Source organism: Eulemur rufifrons, chromosome 7 (genome assembly GCF_041146395.1).
Source record: "Eulemur rufifrons isolate Redbay chromosome 7, OSU_ERuf_1, whole genome shotgun sequence".
NCBI classification, from domain to species: domain Eukaryota; kingdom Metazoa; phylum Chordata; class Mammalia; order Primates; family Lemuridae; genus Eulemur; species Eulemur rufifrons.
The window spans coordinates 192,736,672-192,754,250 of NC_090989.1; the positions used below are offsets into that span (position 1 = coordinate 192,736,672).

Genomic DNA, 17,579 nt, shown 5'->3' on the forward strand with positions numbered 1-17,579 from the left:
ACAGTTGAATAGCAAAGACTAGAAAATAACACCTGGTAGTCACAACCCAAGCCTTACCACAAAAGGAAGGTCAAGTACCCAGGTGAAATCCTGTCCCCACCCACTTTTTCCATTGTGCCTACTCTCTCTGACTTTAAACCCATTAAAAAAAAATAAAAGTGAACTAAACTTTTTCTCTGCCTTTTGTTACAAGACAGACTTTGGATATGTTTGGTTTTTTTTTTTTTTTTTTAGAATTGATGACTTCTCATTCACTTAAAGATATCTAACACTGTGCACTCTTGAAAAAAACTCCATGTATGTTGCACAGTGATGGGACCATATGGCAGGGTGAAGAGTTGGAATTCAATTACTAGGGAGGGCTTAAGTAGAAATGTGTAATATGATTATTATAGGAATAACTAAAAATTGCCTGAACTAATATTATTAATTATATTGAATTTAAACTTAGATTTATACTTTAAATATAGCTTCTAAATTTGGGTTTAATGGGTGGACCATGAATTTATTTCCTCTTCGTCCTGAAATTCATTAGAATTAAAGGCATCAAATAAAGGTTGTATATAAGATGAGGAAAAAGGATTGACAGGAGATGATTTTTAATATTGAAAGATAAAAAGATGACAAAGGGGTGGTAACTGCTGTGGAAGCACAACTTTGGTGCATCCAGAGAGTGACTGGAACAGCCTCATTGAACTCAAGGCAGTCTCAGAATTCAGAAGGCACATGGCATTGTGGGAGGTAGGTGAAACAAAACAAAAGCCAACAAAGTCAGTTCAAAATCTGTGGTTAGAGCCCCACCTCCACCTGTGCACCCATCTTATAAGGAATTTAGATGTGTATTCCTGGAGCTATATACCTGAGTGTTTCTGGGCTCAGAGGTACCAGTCTCAGAGATACCAGGACTGAAATTTGGAAAATGGGAAAAGTCCATTCACTGAAAAATGTACAAGTAGCTAAGCTTGCACTCCCCAGGTAGAAAGTGGGGAGCTCTTTCTCGGAAGAGACTGAACTGTCCTAGAGAAAAGACCCTCAGGTAATACACTGAGGTCCCCCAAATGAAAAGCCGGCTTGTCCTTCAAATCCTCACAGTGAAAGCCATCAGTTAACAAAAGTCCTGCTGATGGATGGTGTTTCCAATTAGAAAAATATAGGGACCACCACCACACATTTGAGAGAAGGCTCCAACAAGAGAGATAAAAACAACAGGAAAAAGGAATTTATAGAAGTGGTAAAAATTCAGTAGAAAATAAAAACTTTTGAAACTTTCTTAAAATACTCTCAAAAAGACAAAACTTTGAATAGAAGTGTTATAGTATACAGTCAAAGAATCCCCAGGAAATAGAACAAAAAGACAAACTGGAAAGAAGTGGAGGGAAAATTAAAGATCAATGCAGAAATACTGGTCTAAGAGGCCCAACATTTGAATAAGGATATAAGAAAAAAGAAGGAACAGAAAAAATAGCAAGAAAACAAAACTCTCTAGAAGAGATGGTCTGCAAACTTAGTGGACCCAATAAAATGAAAAAATCCCCCCCAAACCATATTACAAAATTGGACTAATCCCAGGGATAGAGAATGCACTAAAATTCTTTCAGAAAAGGAATGGGGGGAACAGACTCAAGGACAACACTAAATTGAGAACACAATAGAGAAATGTCTTCAGACAATGAAACTTAGTTTCAGCCTAGAATTTTATGTTCTATCAAATGGAACGGATTTTCAGACAGACTAGATCTCTAAAAATGTCTGCCCATGTGCCCTTTCCAGGGGGAATGTGCTCCAGTAAAACTAGGGATTATGGCCAGGTGAGGTGGCTCAAGCCTGTAATTCCAGTACTTTGAGAAGCCAAGGTAGGAGAATTGCTTGAGGAAAGAAGCTTGAGACCAGCTTGATCAACACAGAAAGAGTCCATCTCTGCGAGAAAAAAAAACAAAAAAACAATTAGCAAGGTGTGGTGTCATATGCCTGTAGTCCCAGCCACCTGGGAGGCTGAGACAGGAAGATTGCTTGAGCCCAGGGTGTTGAGGTTGCAGTGAGTTAGGATGAAGACACTGCACTCTAGCCTGGGCAACAGAGAAAGATCCTATCTCAAAAACAAAACAACAAAAGACCCTCAAGGAGTATAACAAGACATAGGAAACACAGAACCTATGGCATAGGGGATCTGACACAAGAGAGCCATTATGTGAGATCGCAGAGGACTTCAAAGAGATGTCCCAGAAAAACAGGCTAACAAAGCAGGACTAGCAAAACAAAGCACTCCATACTGGAGGAGAATGACAAAAGGCTGAGAGGAGTTGTCTCCAAGAGAAACATGAAACAGATATATTTTAGTAGATGGAAAATATTTAGATAGGCATGTGACAAATGTCACAAAATTTGGGGGATTAACAGCTGTTAGAAAACAGGCAAATAAATATAGTCAGGAAATTAATTCCACAAGAAATAGAAGGATGTGAAAGCAGAGAGACCAGCGGGTGACTACTTACTTGGTTGTGTGTGCTAATGTAGGCTAAAAAAAGGGGATTGTCTGGGAGAAGTGAGGTGCTCAGATTTCAGAAATATTTCAGGGAAGGAATGAAGGGTGTGCAGAAGAAGAACAGCAAGAAAACTGTATGACTCAGCAACAAACAATATTTGCATAGTCATAATAATGCAAATATAATTACTGATTTAATACAAAATGTGATACATTTGTCAAGGAAATGGAGGGAGGGAAATAAGGTCATGGTGGAGTGAGGAAGCTCAGCTTCTACCTTCTATGACAGGAAACCAGCAGAGAGTGCTAGAAATAAACTTAGCTATTATCACTGTTACTTTTATTAAAAAATAAGTTTGAATAATTAAGGCAAAAATGTTTAAGGCAGATCTTTATACCACAACCAAGTTATTGAAATTTAGCTGAAATGTTAGAAAGCCTTAAAAAATTGGCACCACTCAGTCAAAGGCTTTTCCACATAAATTTGATATTTAAGAAAATAGAAGAGATTTAGAAAACCCACAAAAAAGAGTTCCACGCTAACAGTATGTGGTCCCCTTTATATTTTTAAGGAATCATGACAGACATACTTTTAATTCAAACTATTAATGTCTTAATTTTTCAACTGTTTACTTACATGCTTTAAATGGTTGCTCTTCCTCTTTTCTTGCCCTCAAAATAACAAAACTGATCAATTCTGATACAAATGTCATAGAATAAAAGTAGTTGCTAATTATCTGATGAATTACCAATATACAAAATCAGATAAAATTCCATTCTTGGCCAGGCGCCCCTCACGCCTGTAATCCTAGCACTCTGGGAGGCCGAGGCGGGTGGATCGCTCAAGGTCAGGAGTTCAAGACCAGCCTGAGCAAGAGCGAGACCCCATCTCTACTAAAAATAGAAAGAAATTATCTGGCCAACTAAAATATATATAGAAAAAATTAGCCAGGCATGGTGGCACATGCCTGTAGTCCCAGCTACCCAGGAGGCTGAGGCAGTAGGATCGCTTAAGCCCAGGAGTTTGAGGTTGCTGTGAGCTAGGCTGACGCCATGGCACTCACTCTAGCCCAGGCAACAAAGCGACACTCTGTCTCAAAAAAAAAAAAAATTCCATTCTTTTAAAAATAATTTTCTGCAAACTTTATAATTTAAATCATCTCACAAGATGAATGTCATAAAGTAAAATCTAAAATGTTAGTTTTACTTTTTGATTTAACAGATATTCTATTATATGCAGGCCAGATGCAGTGGCTCACACCTGTACTCCTAGCACTTTGCAAAGGAGGCTGAGGCAGCAGGACCACGTGAGGCCAGGAGTTTGGGACCAGCCTGAACAACAGGGAGACTCCATCTCTACAAAAAATTAGAAAAATTAGCCAGGCATGCCTGTAGTCCCAGCTACTTGGGAGGCTGATGCAGGAGGATTGCTCAAGCCCAGGAATTTGAGGTTGCAATGAGCTATGATGATACCACTACGCTCTAGCCTGGGTCACATAGAGGAATATCCTGTCTCAAAATAAATAAGAAATAAATGAAAATCTATTACATACAAATGAAAGAATCCCCATGTACAAAGGAGCAAAACAAATTAGGCCAGATGAGAAATTTAGCTAATCAAAAAGTAAACCTGTTGCATATTTGAACCACTACCCAGTAGTATCTTCTAATTCTACATTGACACACAGTTTACTTTAATTATCAGTATCTACCAGCGGACAGCTCTTAAGAACCAATCTCTGGTCAGGCACCAATCCCTAGATGCATCTGAATCCCTGGAAGCATCCTTATTGGTGATCTACTAATATGTCACTGAAAAATAAATTGGTCTTTACATAACTGGAAAGTAACCTAGCTGACATTGAAATTTTAAAATGAGTGTGCTACCTGCATTGAACATGGTACCTACAGAACACAAAATAATTTTGTTGTAACAAAGGTCAGAAGAGTAAATGCTCCAAGAAGGACTTTGGCTTCACTTTGTTTCCCACACTGCCTCCTCCTCTGAGGCTGGATGGCATTTTAGGCACACATTTCTCACCACTGAAGAGACAGGATGATGGGATAGTTTTCTTCTGCTTCCACACACTCTACGTGAGAGAAGCTCATGGCTCTGCAAGAAACGGAGAAATACAGCGATCCTAACCAGAAATGATTGGTTCAAGACAGGCAAAGTACGCACAAACCATGGAAAATGCAGTATAGACAGACACCCCATTTTTTCATTTCTGAAGGATAGGGAAAAAGAAGAAACCCCTGTTTTTTATTGTGCTGCATTCTTTTTTTTTTTTGGTCACAATCCAGTTTATTATGAAAACAGGCTGGTGTGGGGACATGGGACAGAGAAGTACATTTAGGTCAGGTGGCCCAGATGAAGTAGTGGGGCTTCTTCACATCGATGCCATACTCGCTGAGGGCAGGGCCAGGTCCTTCGTGGTTCCAGTGGACTTGCGGTCCTTGCTTTTGCTCCGGGAGCTGCCCGAGGCTGTGCCCTTCATTTTGCAGTGCTGTAGGGCATCGTTGGCAATATCTGGGATGAATTTCTGGGCAGCTAGGGAGATGAGCCGAATTATGTGTGGGTCTGAGGCCTCAAAGCCAGCAGGGTTCGGGCAGTAACCAGTCACTGCATCAGGGACCCTGGGCGAGTAATCTTCCAGCTGCATTAAGAAGTCCACCAGAGGCGGGCTGGACACCGCAGGCTTCGCGTCTCCGCCGGTGGCGCTCCGCAATAGGTAAACCGCGTGCCGCCCGCCCACACCTGAGCCGCCCCGCTGGGCCGGTCCCGCCTGCGCAGCCAAGAGCCCGTGCCCCCAGCCACGGCTCCAGCTCCGAGTCCCTCTGCTGGCCCTGCGGGGCTGGTCTTGTTCTCTGCGGCGGGCCGGCACCAGTGGGCGGCGCTGTGGGAGCCGGGACCAGGGGCGCCGGGCCTGGGGCCAAAGCGGCGGAGGCCGGAGCCAGTTCGGTCTGCGTTAGAGCCGCTGCAGCTCCTATGATCCGTGGAAGAGGCCGACTTCTAATATTCTTATGTAATACAACCCTCACTTCTTGTATTCTTGCTGCTGAGATCAACTGAAAAACCTGGTTGTAGATGGCTTTTTAGCAAATAAACTAAGGTTTAACATAACATTAAGGTAAATAAGCAGGAGTGCAGAACAATCCTAGGGTTCTGATTCTCATCCTAAAACAAGCAGGACTTGGAAAATTGGCAGTAGTTTCACTTGCTGAGGCTAACCTTTGGGAAATACCTCAGGGCATGTTTATATTACATTAGGGTGAAAAGGTTTCATAGTTTAAATTTCTGAGCAGGACAGATGTGGATGTGACAGGATCACCTGGTTAGATCACTGTGTTAAAAGGGGCCAAAATCACAGTTTCAATCCCCACATGTAAACAACTGAGTTTTTATCATTTGTTGAAATAAAAACCTACCTGCGGGCTAAATCCTATGGTTCATCTTTACAGTGTGTTCTTTGGAGCAGGGCAAGAAGGGTAAAGAAATATGGAGAGATGAGGATAAATCTATGACCACTTCTAAATCATGGGGCCAACTGTGTTCATAAAGAGGTGGCAAATTGTATAAACAGAAAGTCTAGATGTTCTCAGTGAAACAGTGACAACTAAAGGCAAGTGTATCAAATGTCAAAATGACAGGTGAATAAAAGAAAAGTTGAAAATTTTAAAGTAATTATGAGTTCTTCTAAATACTTTCTATAAGGCATTCCATAAAACAAAAACAGTTTTTAGTCTTTTCTTGGAGGAAAAAATATTGTCTTACCATCCATTTTAGATTTGCTCAGAAAAATTGCTCCTGCCCTTGGATGGTCAGCTGGATTTGATTCCAAAGTTAAATCTGTAGAGGAAGAAGAGGAAAAAGACATGATAATTTAGAAGAATGAAAAAGATGCTTTTAAAAACAGCTACACATTGTGATTACAGGCATACGGGCTCATGCCTGTAATCCAGCACTTTTTGAGGCTGATACAAGAGGATCATCTGAGCCAATTGAGTTCAAGGCTGCAGTGAGCTATGATTACAGCACTGCACTCCAGACTGGATGATAGAGTGAGATTCTGTCTAAAAAATAGCTATACATTACTTTTTTTTTTTTTTTTTTTGTTGAGACAGAGTCTCACTTTGTTGCCCAGGCTAGAGTGAGTGCCGTGGCGTCAGCTTAGCTCACAGCAACCTCAAACTCCTGGGCTCAAGCGATCCTACTGCCTCAGCCTCCCGAGTAGCTGGGACTACAGGCATGCGCCACTATGCCCGGCTAATTTTTTCTGTATAGATTTTTAGGTGAACATATAATGTCTTTCTATTTTTAGTAGAGACGGGGTCTCGCTCAGGCTGGTCTCGAACTCCTGACCTTGAGCAATCCACCCGCCTCGGCCTCCCAGAGTGCTAGGATTACAGGCGTGAGCCACCGCGCCCGGCCGCTATACATTACTTTTAATCACTTTTAGCAGTCTTGAAAGAAGTTTGTAGTAATAAATATGAGAAATATAATGGCAACAATATAAAAATTCTACTGGGAAAGGCAACGTGATTGAATATTTCCATACATGTAGACTAAAACTAGGCTATGCAACTTATTTTTTTTAACTTGTACCTAAATAATCTGATGCAACTAGATGAATCGTATACATGACCTCCTCCTTGTAATTATCAAATAGGAACACTATCACCCTCCTCTATGCTGATATGACTAGCACATTTCAGGATCAGTCTCAACTAGCAAGTGATGCTGTGGCCAATTACTGTCAGACACCAGCTCAATATATCAAATATGCTAAAACAAAGAGGGTGGTTTTTGGCAAGCATTCTTTAGATATTCAAAGGCTAATTTTAACTCCATTCAATAAATGAACTCATTTATTTAGCTGTGATGTATCTGGGATATTCATCATGGCAGATTTAAGAGGGCTACATAAAAAGTTTAATTTTCTAATCTACAGGAACACTGTCATAACAGAAAGTGAGGTTTTTAATTTTGCCCTCAATATCCAAAGCTAAACTCTCATGTTTTTCTTCCCACAGCATGGTTAATTTGGGGATTCATCAAAATTATCTTCTGGAGCAGGCCATAGAATGGCTTCTAAAATATTTTGATCCTACCTATGCCTGCAGGTCACCAAAGTGGGATAATCTCCTATTTAAGTGAGACTACAAAACAGATTATTGAATTTCCATAAGACAAGCTTTGCCATCATATAGGGTAATAAAAGTTGTCATGAGAGGAAACAATAAACTAATTAATTAAGGTAAACATCCCTCAGAGGAAAAAGTCCATAAGACACCTCACTAACACTGAATACTGCATTTCCTCTAAGATTCTATTAGTTGTAAGATCCATCTCAATTGCACAGATGTTAAAATGTAAAAATATATGTACCTTAGAATAAATGAAATGCATTATTAAAGGCCAACAGTGTTAAAATTATACAATTGTAAACTATCAAGAAATAATTTTCCTTGCAAAATATTAAAAGGAGAGGGCAGTGACCAAGAAATTAATCAAAGAACCAGCACATTTCAGAGAAAGAGATTGATTTCAACATTCATTGCAGCATATCTCAATTAAATAGAAGCCATTTCTGGGCCAACTGCTGGGTACCCATTTATGTAAAGGCTCATTGCATTTACTGACCTGCTCTGTCATTCCTATACTGCACATTGTATTAGTTTTATGGCCCATAACACAAATATTTTAAGTCTCTCAATTTTTTATCTGTCTCTCCATCAACTCTCAGTCTTGCCTTAACATTTTTAATCCTCAATTTGTTTTAGTGACTGTGACTGAGCTGTGACAATTCATATACTGTAATATGCCCTTCATCCTTCATATATTCCTTAAGAGTACTTAACTCCATTTCTTACACTTTTAAGAACATTTCTGCATTACTGGTACCTCTGTTTCATTTATTATCTAATGTTACTGTTTTAACCTAAAGCTTAATTACTTTAATACACTAAAAAAAAGGTGAGAAAAAATGTAATATCCAAAGAGACCCTTTAAGTGATTCTATTAATTTTGTTCCTATATGCCATGTGTCTGCAAGTTACATTCTTGATCTACCAAGTCTTATTTAAAATCTTGGAAACTCAATTTATACTTCTCAGAGCCTGTCTTGTCATATGTAAAACAGGTATAATTTCTATACCACCTAAATAAAAACATTATGAGGAGTGAATGAAATGCAAGAGCAATATATATACTATATAATGCATAATAAATTAAAAAACAAAGGTTTCACTAACTCAAAAGCAAAAAGTAAATATTTGACATTCATTGGAAAACTCATACCAAAACAATATCTTGGGCAAATATTCACTTTGGCTACCACTAAAGTGAAGAGCAAAACAGTCATACACACACAAAAATTCATTTCAGTGTTTTTTTAAATAAACAAACACATATTTCCCCTGCTTTCTTTCATGTAAGTTAATGTATGTTCTCCCCCTTGCTTTTTCACATAACTTATCCTAGTGATGACTCCATAGCAGTAAAGAGAGATATTATTATTTTTATAGCTCATAGATCTCCTTTGTGTGGATATACCAGTTTATTTTACAAATCCATTGCTATACACCTAAGTACTTTCCAACAATGCAAGCCAGGCATGGTGGTTCACACCAATAAACCCATCACTTTTGGAGGCTGAAGAGGGAGGATTGCTTGAGGCTAGGAGTTCATGGCCAGGTGGAGCAACATAGCAAAATCTGTCTCTAAAAACTTTTTTAAAAAATAGATGGGTAAAAAAAAGATATGATGCATTCCTCAGCTTTTAAAGTTTTTTAAGAACCAAATTTGGCATATCTGCCACCTCCACCCCAGTCTGAGGACTTAGAACTTTAGTGTGGTTCAGTAGCTGTCTTACACAGTCATTTCAGTCAGATCTTTAAGTCCTTGTTTCTTCATCAGAAATATAGAGAGAATATACACAGGCTTTATTTGTATTTGGAAGGGCTAAATAAGATGTACATGAAAATGTGTTGTACATCCTAAAGAATGATATAAAGAGACTATTTTGGACTCTCATCCTATGCTACTCATCTACTAACTGTTTTGTAAAATCACTCACAGGCTTATTTTAAACCACCAAGCAGAGGAAAAATTTTCACAAGTACTTATATACTTTGTGTATAAAGGTACAATCAATTCACATAATATATTTGTTCATTCTTTTGCAATTTTTGAATATTCTGAAAAGTGAGTACAGCACTTCCCAATTGCAAAGGCACATCCCTCATGTCATGAGGCTTAATTATTCTAACTTTTAAGTGAATTAAGAGTCTACTGAGAATTTTTGCATCTATATTCATAAGGGATATTGGTCTGTAGTTGGGACCTGATCAAATTAAAAAGCTTCTGCACAGCCAAGGAAACAGTCATGAGAGTAAACAGACAACCTACAGAATGGGAAAAAATTTTCACATACTACACATCAGATAAAGGACTGATAACAAGAATCTATTTAGAACTCAGGAAAATCAGTAAGAAAAAATCGAACAACCCTATCAAAAAGTGGGCAAAGGACATGAATAGCAATTTTTCAAAAGAAGATATAAAAATGGCTAACAAACATATGAAAAAGTGTTCAACATCTCTAATCATCAGGGAAATGCAAATCAAAACCACAATGAGATATCACTTAACTCCAGTGAGAATGGCCTTTATCAAAAAGTCCCAAAACAATACATGTTGGCGTGAATGCGGAGAGACAGGAACACTCACACACTGCTGGTGGGACTGTAAACTAGTGCAACCCCTGTGGAAAGCAATGTGGAGATACCTTAAACAGATTCAACTAGACCTACCATTCAATCCAGCAATGCCATTATTGGGCATCTACCCAGAAGAACAAAAGTCATTCTATAAAAAAGACACCTGCACCCGAATGTTTATAGCAGCACAATTCAAAATTGCAAAGATGTGGAAACAACCCAAATGTCCATCGATTCATGAATGGATTAGCAAAATGTGGTATATGTATACCATGGAATATTACTCAGCTATTAGAAATAATGGCGATGTGGCATCTCTTTTGTTCTCCTGGAGAGAATTGGAACCCATTCTATTAAGTGAAGTATCCCAAGAATGGAAAAATAAGCACCACATGTACTCACCAGCAAACTGGTTGCCCTGAGTGCACATTTGGGAATAACACCAATTGGGTATCAGACAGAGGTGGGGGCTGGGGAGAAGCGATGGGTGTATACCTACTTGATGAGTGCCATGCGCACTGCCTGGGGAATGGACACGCTTGAAGTTCTGACTGGGGGGGGTGGGGTGGGGGGAGGGGATGGGTGCACACCTACATGAGTCCGATGTGCACTGTCTAGGGAATCGACACACTTGAAGCTCAGACTCGGGGGGATGGGGAGGCATGGGCAAAATATATAACATGAACTTTTGTACCCCCATAATGAGCTGAAATAAAAAAAAAAAAAAAAGAGAGAGAGTCTAACCAAAGTATCAATAGAAGAGCTCTAAGGCTTTTCCTCTATAGCAATGAAGCTACTGGCATTGAAATGAAACAAATAAGCCACATTTAAACATCTTTGTGACACACTGTTTTCTATTTCAAAGCACTTAGTTTTTATTCACAAACCACCTTGTTATCCTAAATTATTTTTACCTGGATTCATCTCTTTCCAAAATTCTAGAAGTAAAAACTCAAGTGCACATTTGGGAATAACACTAATTGGGTGTCGGGCAGATGTGGGGGTGGGGAGGGGATGGGTGTATACCTACATAATGAGTGTGATGTGCACTGTCTGGGGAATGGACATGCTTGAAGCTCTGACTCAAGGGAGTGGGGGTGGCATGGGCAATATACATAACCTGAACTTTTGTACCCCCATAATATACTGAAATAAAAAAAAGTAAAAAAAAAAAAAAAAACTCAAATATTTCTTCCTTTTCCCCCCTCCCATCTCCTCTCTCCCAGTGGTTTAGAGTCCTAAGAACTTTTACCTCAACATTCTTATCACCAATTTGCTGGTGAGTACATGTGGTGCTTATTTTTCCATTCTTGGGATACTTCACTTAGAATGGGTTCCAACTCCTTTATATATCTCCAGATCAAGTATGATTAGAACGTATAGACATTGCATTAAATTTGTATATTACTGTGGATACTATTGACATCTGAACAATTTTAAATCATCTGACCATTGAGCATGAATACATTTAAGACTGTTTAATTTTGACATATTTTTGTATTAGCCAGTTTATCTTTTGCTTTTGATTTCTAGGTCCACTTCATTTTTGCCAAAAAATATATGTTGTATGTTTTCAGCCTTCTTCAAGTTGATAAGACTTAAGCACCACATGTACTCACCAGCAGACTGGTTTCCCTGATCATCACCTAAGTGCACATTTGGGAATAACACCAATTGGGTATCAGACAGAGGTGGGGGCTGGTGGGCGGGAATGGGTGTATACCTACTTGATGAGTGCGATGCGCACTGCCTGGGGAATGGACATGCTTGAAGCTCAGACTCGGGGGGTTGGGGGGGCATGGGCAATATATATAACCTGAACTTTTGTACCCCCATAATGAGCTGAAATAAAAAAGAAAAAAAAATTAACTCAAACTTTAAAAAAAATAGGTAAATATGAAAAAGATAAGTACAAAAATAGCCAGGGATCCAGGTAAATTGCATCCATCCAAATTATAGTTTCTGTTTAATGCTAATGAATGCTTGCCAGTGGAGATGATTTTTGATGTGTCATTTCCAGAAGTTAGATGATTTGAGATCAGCAACTAAAATGGCAACAATTCTTTCTTTCTTTTTTTTTTTTTTTTTAAGACAGAGTCTCACTCTGTTGGGGCTAGAGTGCCTTGGCTAGAGTGCCATGGCATCAGCCTAGCTCGCAGCAACCTCAAACTCCTGGGCTCAAGCAATCCTACTGCCTCAGCCTCCCAAGTAGCTGGGGCGACTAGAATCATGTGCCACCATGCCCGGATAACTTTTTTTCCTATATAGTTTTTGTTATCCAGCTAATTTCTTTCTATATTTTTAGTACAGATGAGGTCTTGCTCTTGTGCAGGTGGTCTTGAACAATTATTTTTTATATGATGTTCTCAACAGAATTACGATAATCTTGACAGTAGAACACAGAAGAGTCTAAGGTACAATTTCAAAACTCTTTCCAACCTAAACTTGTGACCTTGACAGTGAAGTACACAAAGATTTTCTTCATCATTTATTTTACCCTTTCCAAGTCCCATTTGTAAGCCATGAATTCTCATATTACCTTAATATCTCTATCCCACTGAGAATTTACTTACAGTAGTACTTATGGTCACATACTTTCCTAAAAGTAAAAATATTTTATTTATGATAGAAATTGGTTAAAAGTCATAAAACTCTTACTCTATATAGTTTCCCTTGGTAGCTATTGAATATCTTGACATTATAGATATGTCAGTAGATAGAAAGACAGAGAGAAAGAGACCATATGTGAATATATGGTATTTAAGGCCTTTTATTAGATAACGGAGATTTGTGATTAGTAGAAGCAAAGTATTTGTTCTCAAGTGTTTTAATTCAGTAAGATACTTGAGTGAAATTATGAAAAAAGGTATTATTTTTGCTCAATAGTTAGCTGTTACTCCCTCTATAAACCATGTTGACCCATATAATTAATAAGAAAATAAGTCAATTAGCATAAATAAAATTAGCATTTTATTTTATATAATTTATTTTATATAAATCTATGCAATGAGATTAAAGGCATATGCTGAATCATATCTGAGACTTAAAATATTTCAGGCTTTGGAATAAACCCAACCCTTTAAAAACATCTTATTTCTTATTAAAATTTAAACTAGTAAATAGATTATCCTCAGATAAGGTAGACATTTTTATTAAACAACATATTAAAAAATCTTTAAGTGAAGGTCAAACATTACAATCGAAGGTTAGATTTGGCAAGCTAGGCCTTTAAATTATTATGCTGATTGTTAGAATCAAGACTATCATATGGTTAATATAAAATTGACTGAAAAATGAAGACATAGTAATTTGTTATAATTATAGAGATAAATGACTGCTAGAAGATTATTGCTTTATGATTTTAAGTTTTAATTATAAAATCAACTTTAGTAAATTATTTCTTAAAAATATACATTTTTTCCAGATTTTTTGGAGTAAAATTGCCCCAAAATAGTCTATTAACTAAAAAAGTAAAAATAAAGCAAGAAAACTGTTGTTTTTCAGAAAGAAATATAATATTTAAAAATTAAGCATAAAAGTAGAAAAATACACTTAATTTGTTTTGAAAAATTGTTTTTTTTCTTTATGAGAATGTGCTTTTAATGCATTGATATTTACCTTTTTAAATTCATGGACTATTTTTAGAGCAATTTTATGTTCACAGACAAATTGAATAGAAAATAGAGTTTTCATATATTCCCTTCCCCCACAAATGCACAGTTTTCCCTGCCACCAACATCCTGCTCCTTTGCCGTGCGGTTCCTTTGTTACAGTCCATGAATCAACTCTGCCACAGCCTTGTGAGCCCAAGTAAATAGTTTACATCCGGGCTCACTCTGTTCATCCTACTCATCATTCCCTCTGTTCCCCTGAGCCCATGGTAACCACTTACCCTTTTAATATTTCCTTAGTTTTGCCTTTTCTAGTCTGTTACAAAGTTGGAATTATACAATATGTAGTCTTTTAAAATTGACTTCTTTTATGTAGTAATATGCATTTAAAATTCCTTTATGTCTATCTGTGGCTCCATAGCTTATTTCTTTTTATTGCTGAATAATGCCCCATTGTATGGATAACCAGTTTATTTATTTATTTACCTATTGAAGAACATCTTAGTTGCTTCCAGGTTTGGGCATGAAAAATAATGCTTATGTACAGGTTTTTGTGGAGAAATAAGTTTTCAACTCATTTAGGTATTCATAAATATCAAAGAGTACTATTGTTAGATTGGATGGTAAGAGAATATTTAGTTTTATAAGAAACTGCCAAGCTGTCTTTCAAAGTGGCTGTACCATTTTGCATTCCTACCAGTGATGAATGAGGGTTCTCATTGTTGCACATCCTAACGAGCTTTTAGTGTCAGCAGTATTTTTGACTTTTACTATTCAATTAAGTAGTAGTGGTATTTTGGTGTTTTAATTGCAATTTCCTAAAATGAATGAGAGTTCGTCTTGCTGCACATCCTAACCACCTTTTAATGTTAGCAATGTTTTAGACTTTTACTACTCGAGTAAGTAGTAATGCTATTTTGGTGTTTTACTTTGGAATTTCTTAATGACATACGATGTTGAGCATATTTTCAGATGCTTATTTGCTATTTGTATATCATCTTTGGTGAGGTGTCTGTTCAGACCTTTTCCCATTTTTTTCTCTTTGCAAAATTTTAAGAGTTTGTATGTTTGTGTATCAGTCCTTTATAAGATATGCCTTTTGCAAATATTTTCTCCCATTCTATAGCTTGTGTTCTCAAGCTCCTGACAATGTCTTCTACAGGGAAGTTTTGAATTTTAATAAAGTCCAACTAATCAATTTTTCCTTTCATATATTGTGCTTGGTGTTGTAACTAAAATTTCATCACCAAACCCAAGGTCATCGAGATGTTCTCCTATGCTATATTCTAGGAGTTTTATAGTTTTGCATTTTACATTTAGGTCTGTTATCCATTTTGAGTTAATGTTTGTGATGGATACAAGGGCTGTGTCTAGATGCATTTTCTTCTCTATTCTTTTTTTTTTTTTTTCATGGTGTTTTGGGACCATGTATTGAAAAGAATATCCTTTCTCTATTAAATTCCATTTGCTTTTTTGTCAGAAAAAAAAGAAAAAGACTTAAGTGTCCTAACAGTATTTGCCATGTCTGATTGAAACTACTGTGTATTCTGCTATCGTTGACTGAAGAGCTCTGTAAATATCTTTCACATCTAACTGGTCTATAATGTTTTTCCCATTATCTGTTTCTTATTGATCTTCTATCAAATTTTTGTATTCCTCATTGAAAGTGAGGTCTTGCAGTCTCCTATAATTAGTGTGTTGCTAGGTGTTTCTTGCAACACTTCTGTCCACACTTTTTGTTCATATTTGCTTAATATATTTAAAGGCCATGATGTATATAATATATATTTAAAAATATCTATGATAAAATATGTGCATTGCATGTATATCTTCTATGTGTATTCTGTGCTATAGATTTCTGCTAAATGACCCATTTTATCATTATAACAGTCTTTGTCTCTTCTGATGGTTTTTGACTTAAAGGAATATTTCCTTTAATTATGGCCAAAATATCCTCCTCTAATTATTTACATATTTTTTTTTTACAATTACTTTCAACCAATTTGACTTTCCAGAGCTAAAGGAAGGCTTTCATAGTTGGCATATTGTAGGACGCTGTTTGTTTTTAATCGATAAAGTCATCTTATTTTTCATTAGAGAGTTTAAACCACTTATATTTAAAGTAACTTCTAAAGGATATGAAGTTACCATTGAAATTTGTTAATTCTTTCCCATGAGCCCTGTAGATACATGGTTCCTCACTGCCTGCCTTATTCTCTTTATTTTTGTTTCCTTGATTTTGAAGTGACATGCTTGATTGCTTTCCCACTTGCTTTTGCATACCTTCTACAGGCATTCTGTTTGTGACCACATTAGGAAATGGAGACTACCTAAATAATCTCTATGTTATAACAATATATCTTAATCTCATAACAGCTTCACTTCAAGTGAATAAAAAACCTACCTGTCTTAAAGTGCCACATGTTCTTATTAAAGTGCCACAGGTATCACAAATTATACCTTTTATATTGTATATATGAGAACAGCTTTTTGCACATTTATGCCTTCAGTTTTTTTTAATTCTATAGAATTATTATGAGGGTTTATGAACCATCATGATCATGTAGAATTCTATATCTGTTTATAGATTTATCTTTAACACAGAGCTTTATGTTTTTAAATGTTTATAATGCTACCCAACATCATTTTATTTTTCATCACAGTGGACTCCCTTTACCTTTCTTCTGGCCTATTCCAGTGGTGACAACACCATTGACTTTTGCTTAACTTGGAAAATCTTTAATTTTTCTCTTGTTTTTTTTTTTTTTTTTTTTTTTTTTGAGACAGAGTCTCACTCTGTTGCCCAGGCTAGAGTGAGTGCCGTGGCATCAGCCTAGCTCACAGCAACCTCAAACTCCTGAGCTCAAGCGATCCTCCTGTCTCAGCCTCCCGAGTAGCTGGGACTACAGGCATGCACCACCATGCCCGGCTAATTTTTTCTATATATATAAATATTTTTTAGCTGTCCATATAGTTTCTTTCTATTTTTAGTAGAGATGGGGTCTCGCTCTTGCTCAGGCTGGTCTCGAACTCCTGAGCTCAAACGATCCGCCCACCTCGGCCTCCCAGAGTGCTAGGATTACAGGCGTGAGCCACCACGCCCGGCCTTTCTCTTGTTTTTGAAAAAATATTTCCCAGAGGAAGCCTTCTTAGTTGGTAGTATTTTTTTGTCACTCTGGGATTTAGAAAATTCTCGGCTGCCTTATTCTCCAAATAATCTTTCTGCCATTTTCCCACTATATTCTTCTTCTAGGAATCTTTCTTAGATATATTGGTCCACCTCATTGTGTCCAATACGTCCCATACTCCACCTTTAGTTGTCTCCCTTTTAAAATTTTGCTTCCATGACTCAATATTTATAAATGAAATGTCTTCAACTTTCTGGTTCTTCTACTTCATTAAGTGTGCTTCTCTAGAGAATTTTTCAACTCAGTTATTGTATTCTTCAGATCCACAATTTCTGTTGGGTTCTTGTTATAGTTTTTATGTCTGTTAATATATCAGTTTTTTCAAGTGTCATTTTGCAGATTTTGTTGTCTGTGTTTTCTCTTTGTTTGTAGGGGATGTTTCAGATGATTATTTTTAATGTTTTTCGGATACTGCAAATATCTCCATTTCTTAAGCATTGATTTCTGCAGATTTATGTTTTTTGTTGCTGTGGAACAGGTTTTGTGAATCCTCTGCATTCCCTGAAATCTTGTGATAAGTTCAGTTAATTTTATCTTTGTTTTTACCTATACATTGTAATTTTGTGTGACAATATT

At 37.1% G+C, this 17,579-nt stretch overlaps 1 pseudogene; it reads right to left on the reverse strand.

The window, feature by feature from the left end:
- Positions 1-4,840: 4,840 nt before the first annotated feature.
- The window catches only part of LOC138385882 (transcription initiation factor TFIID subunit 10 pseudogene), a 30,597-nt pseudogene continuing 17,858 nt past the window's right edge, over positions 4,841-17,579 (reverse strand).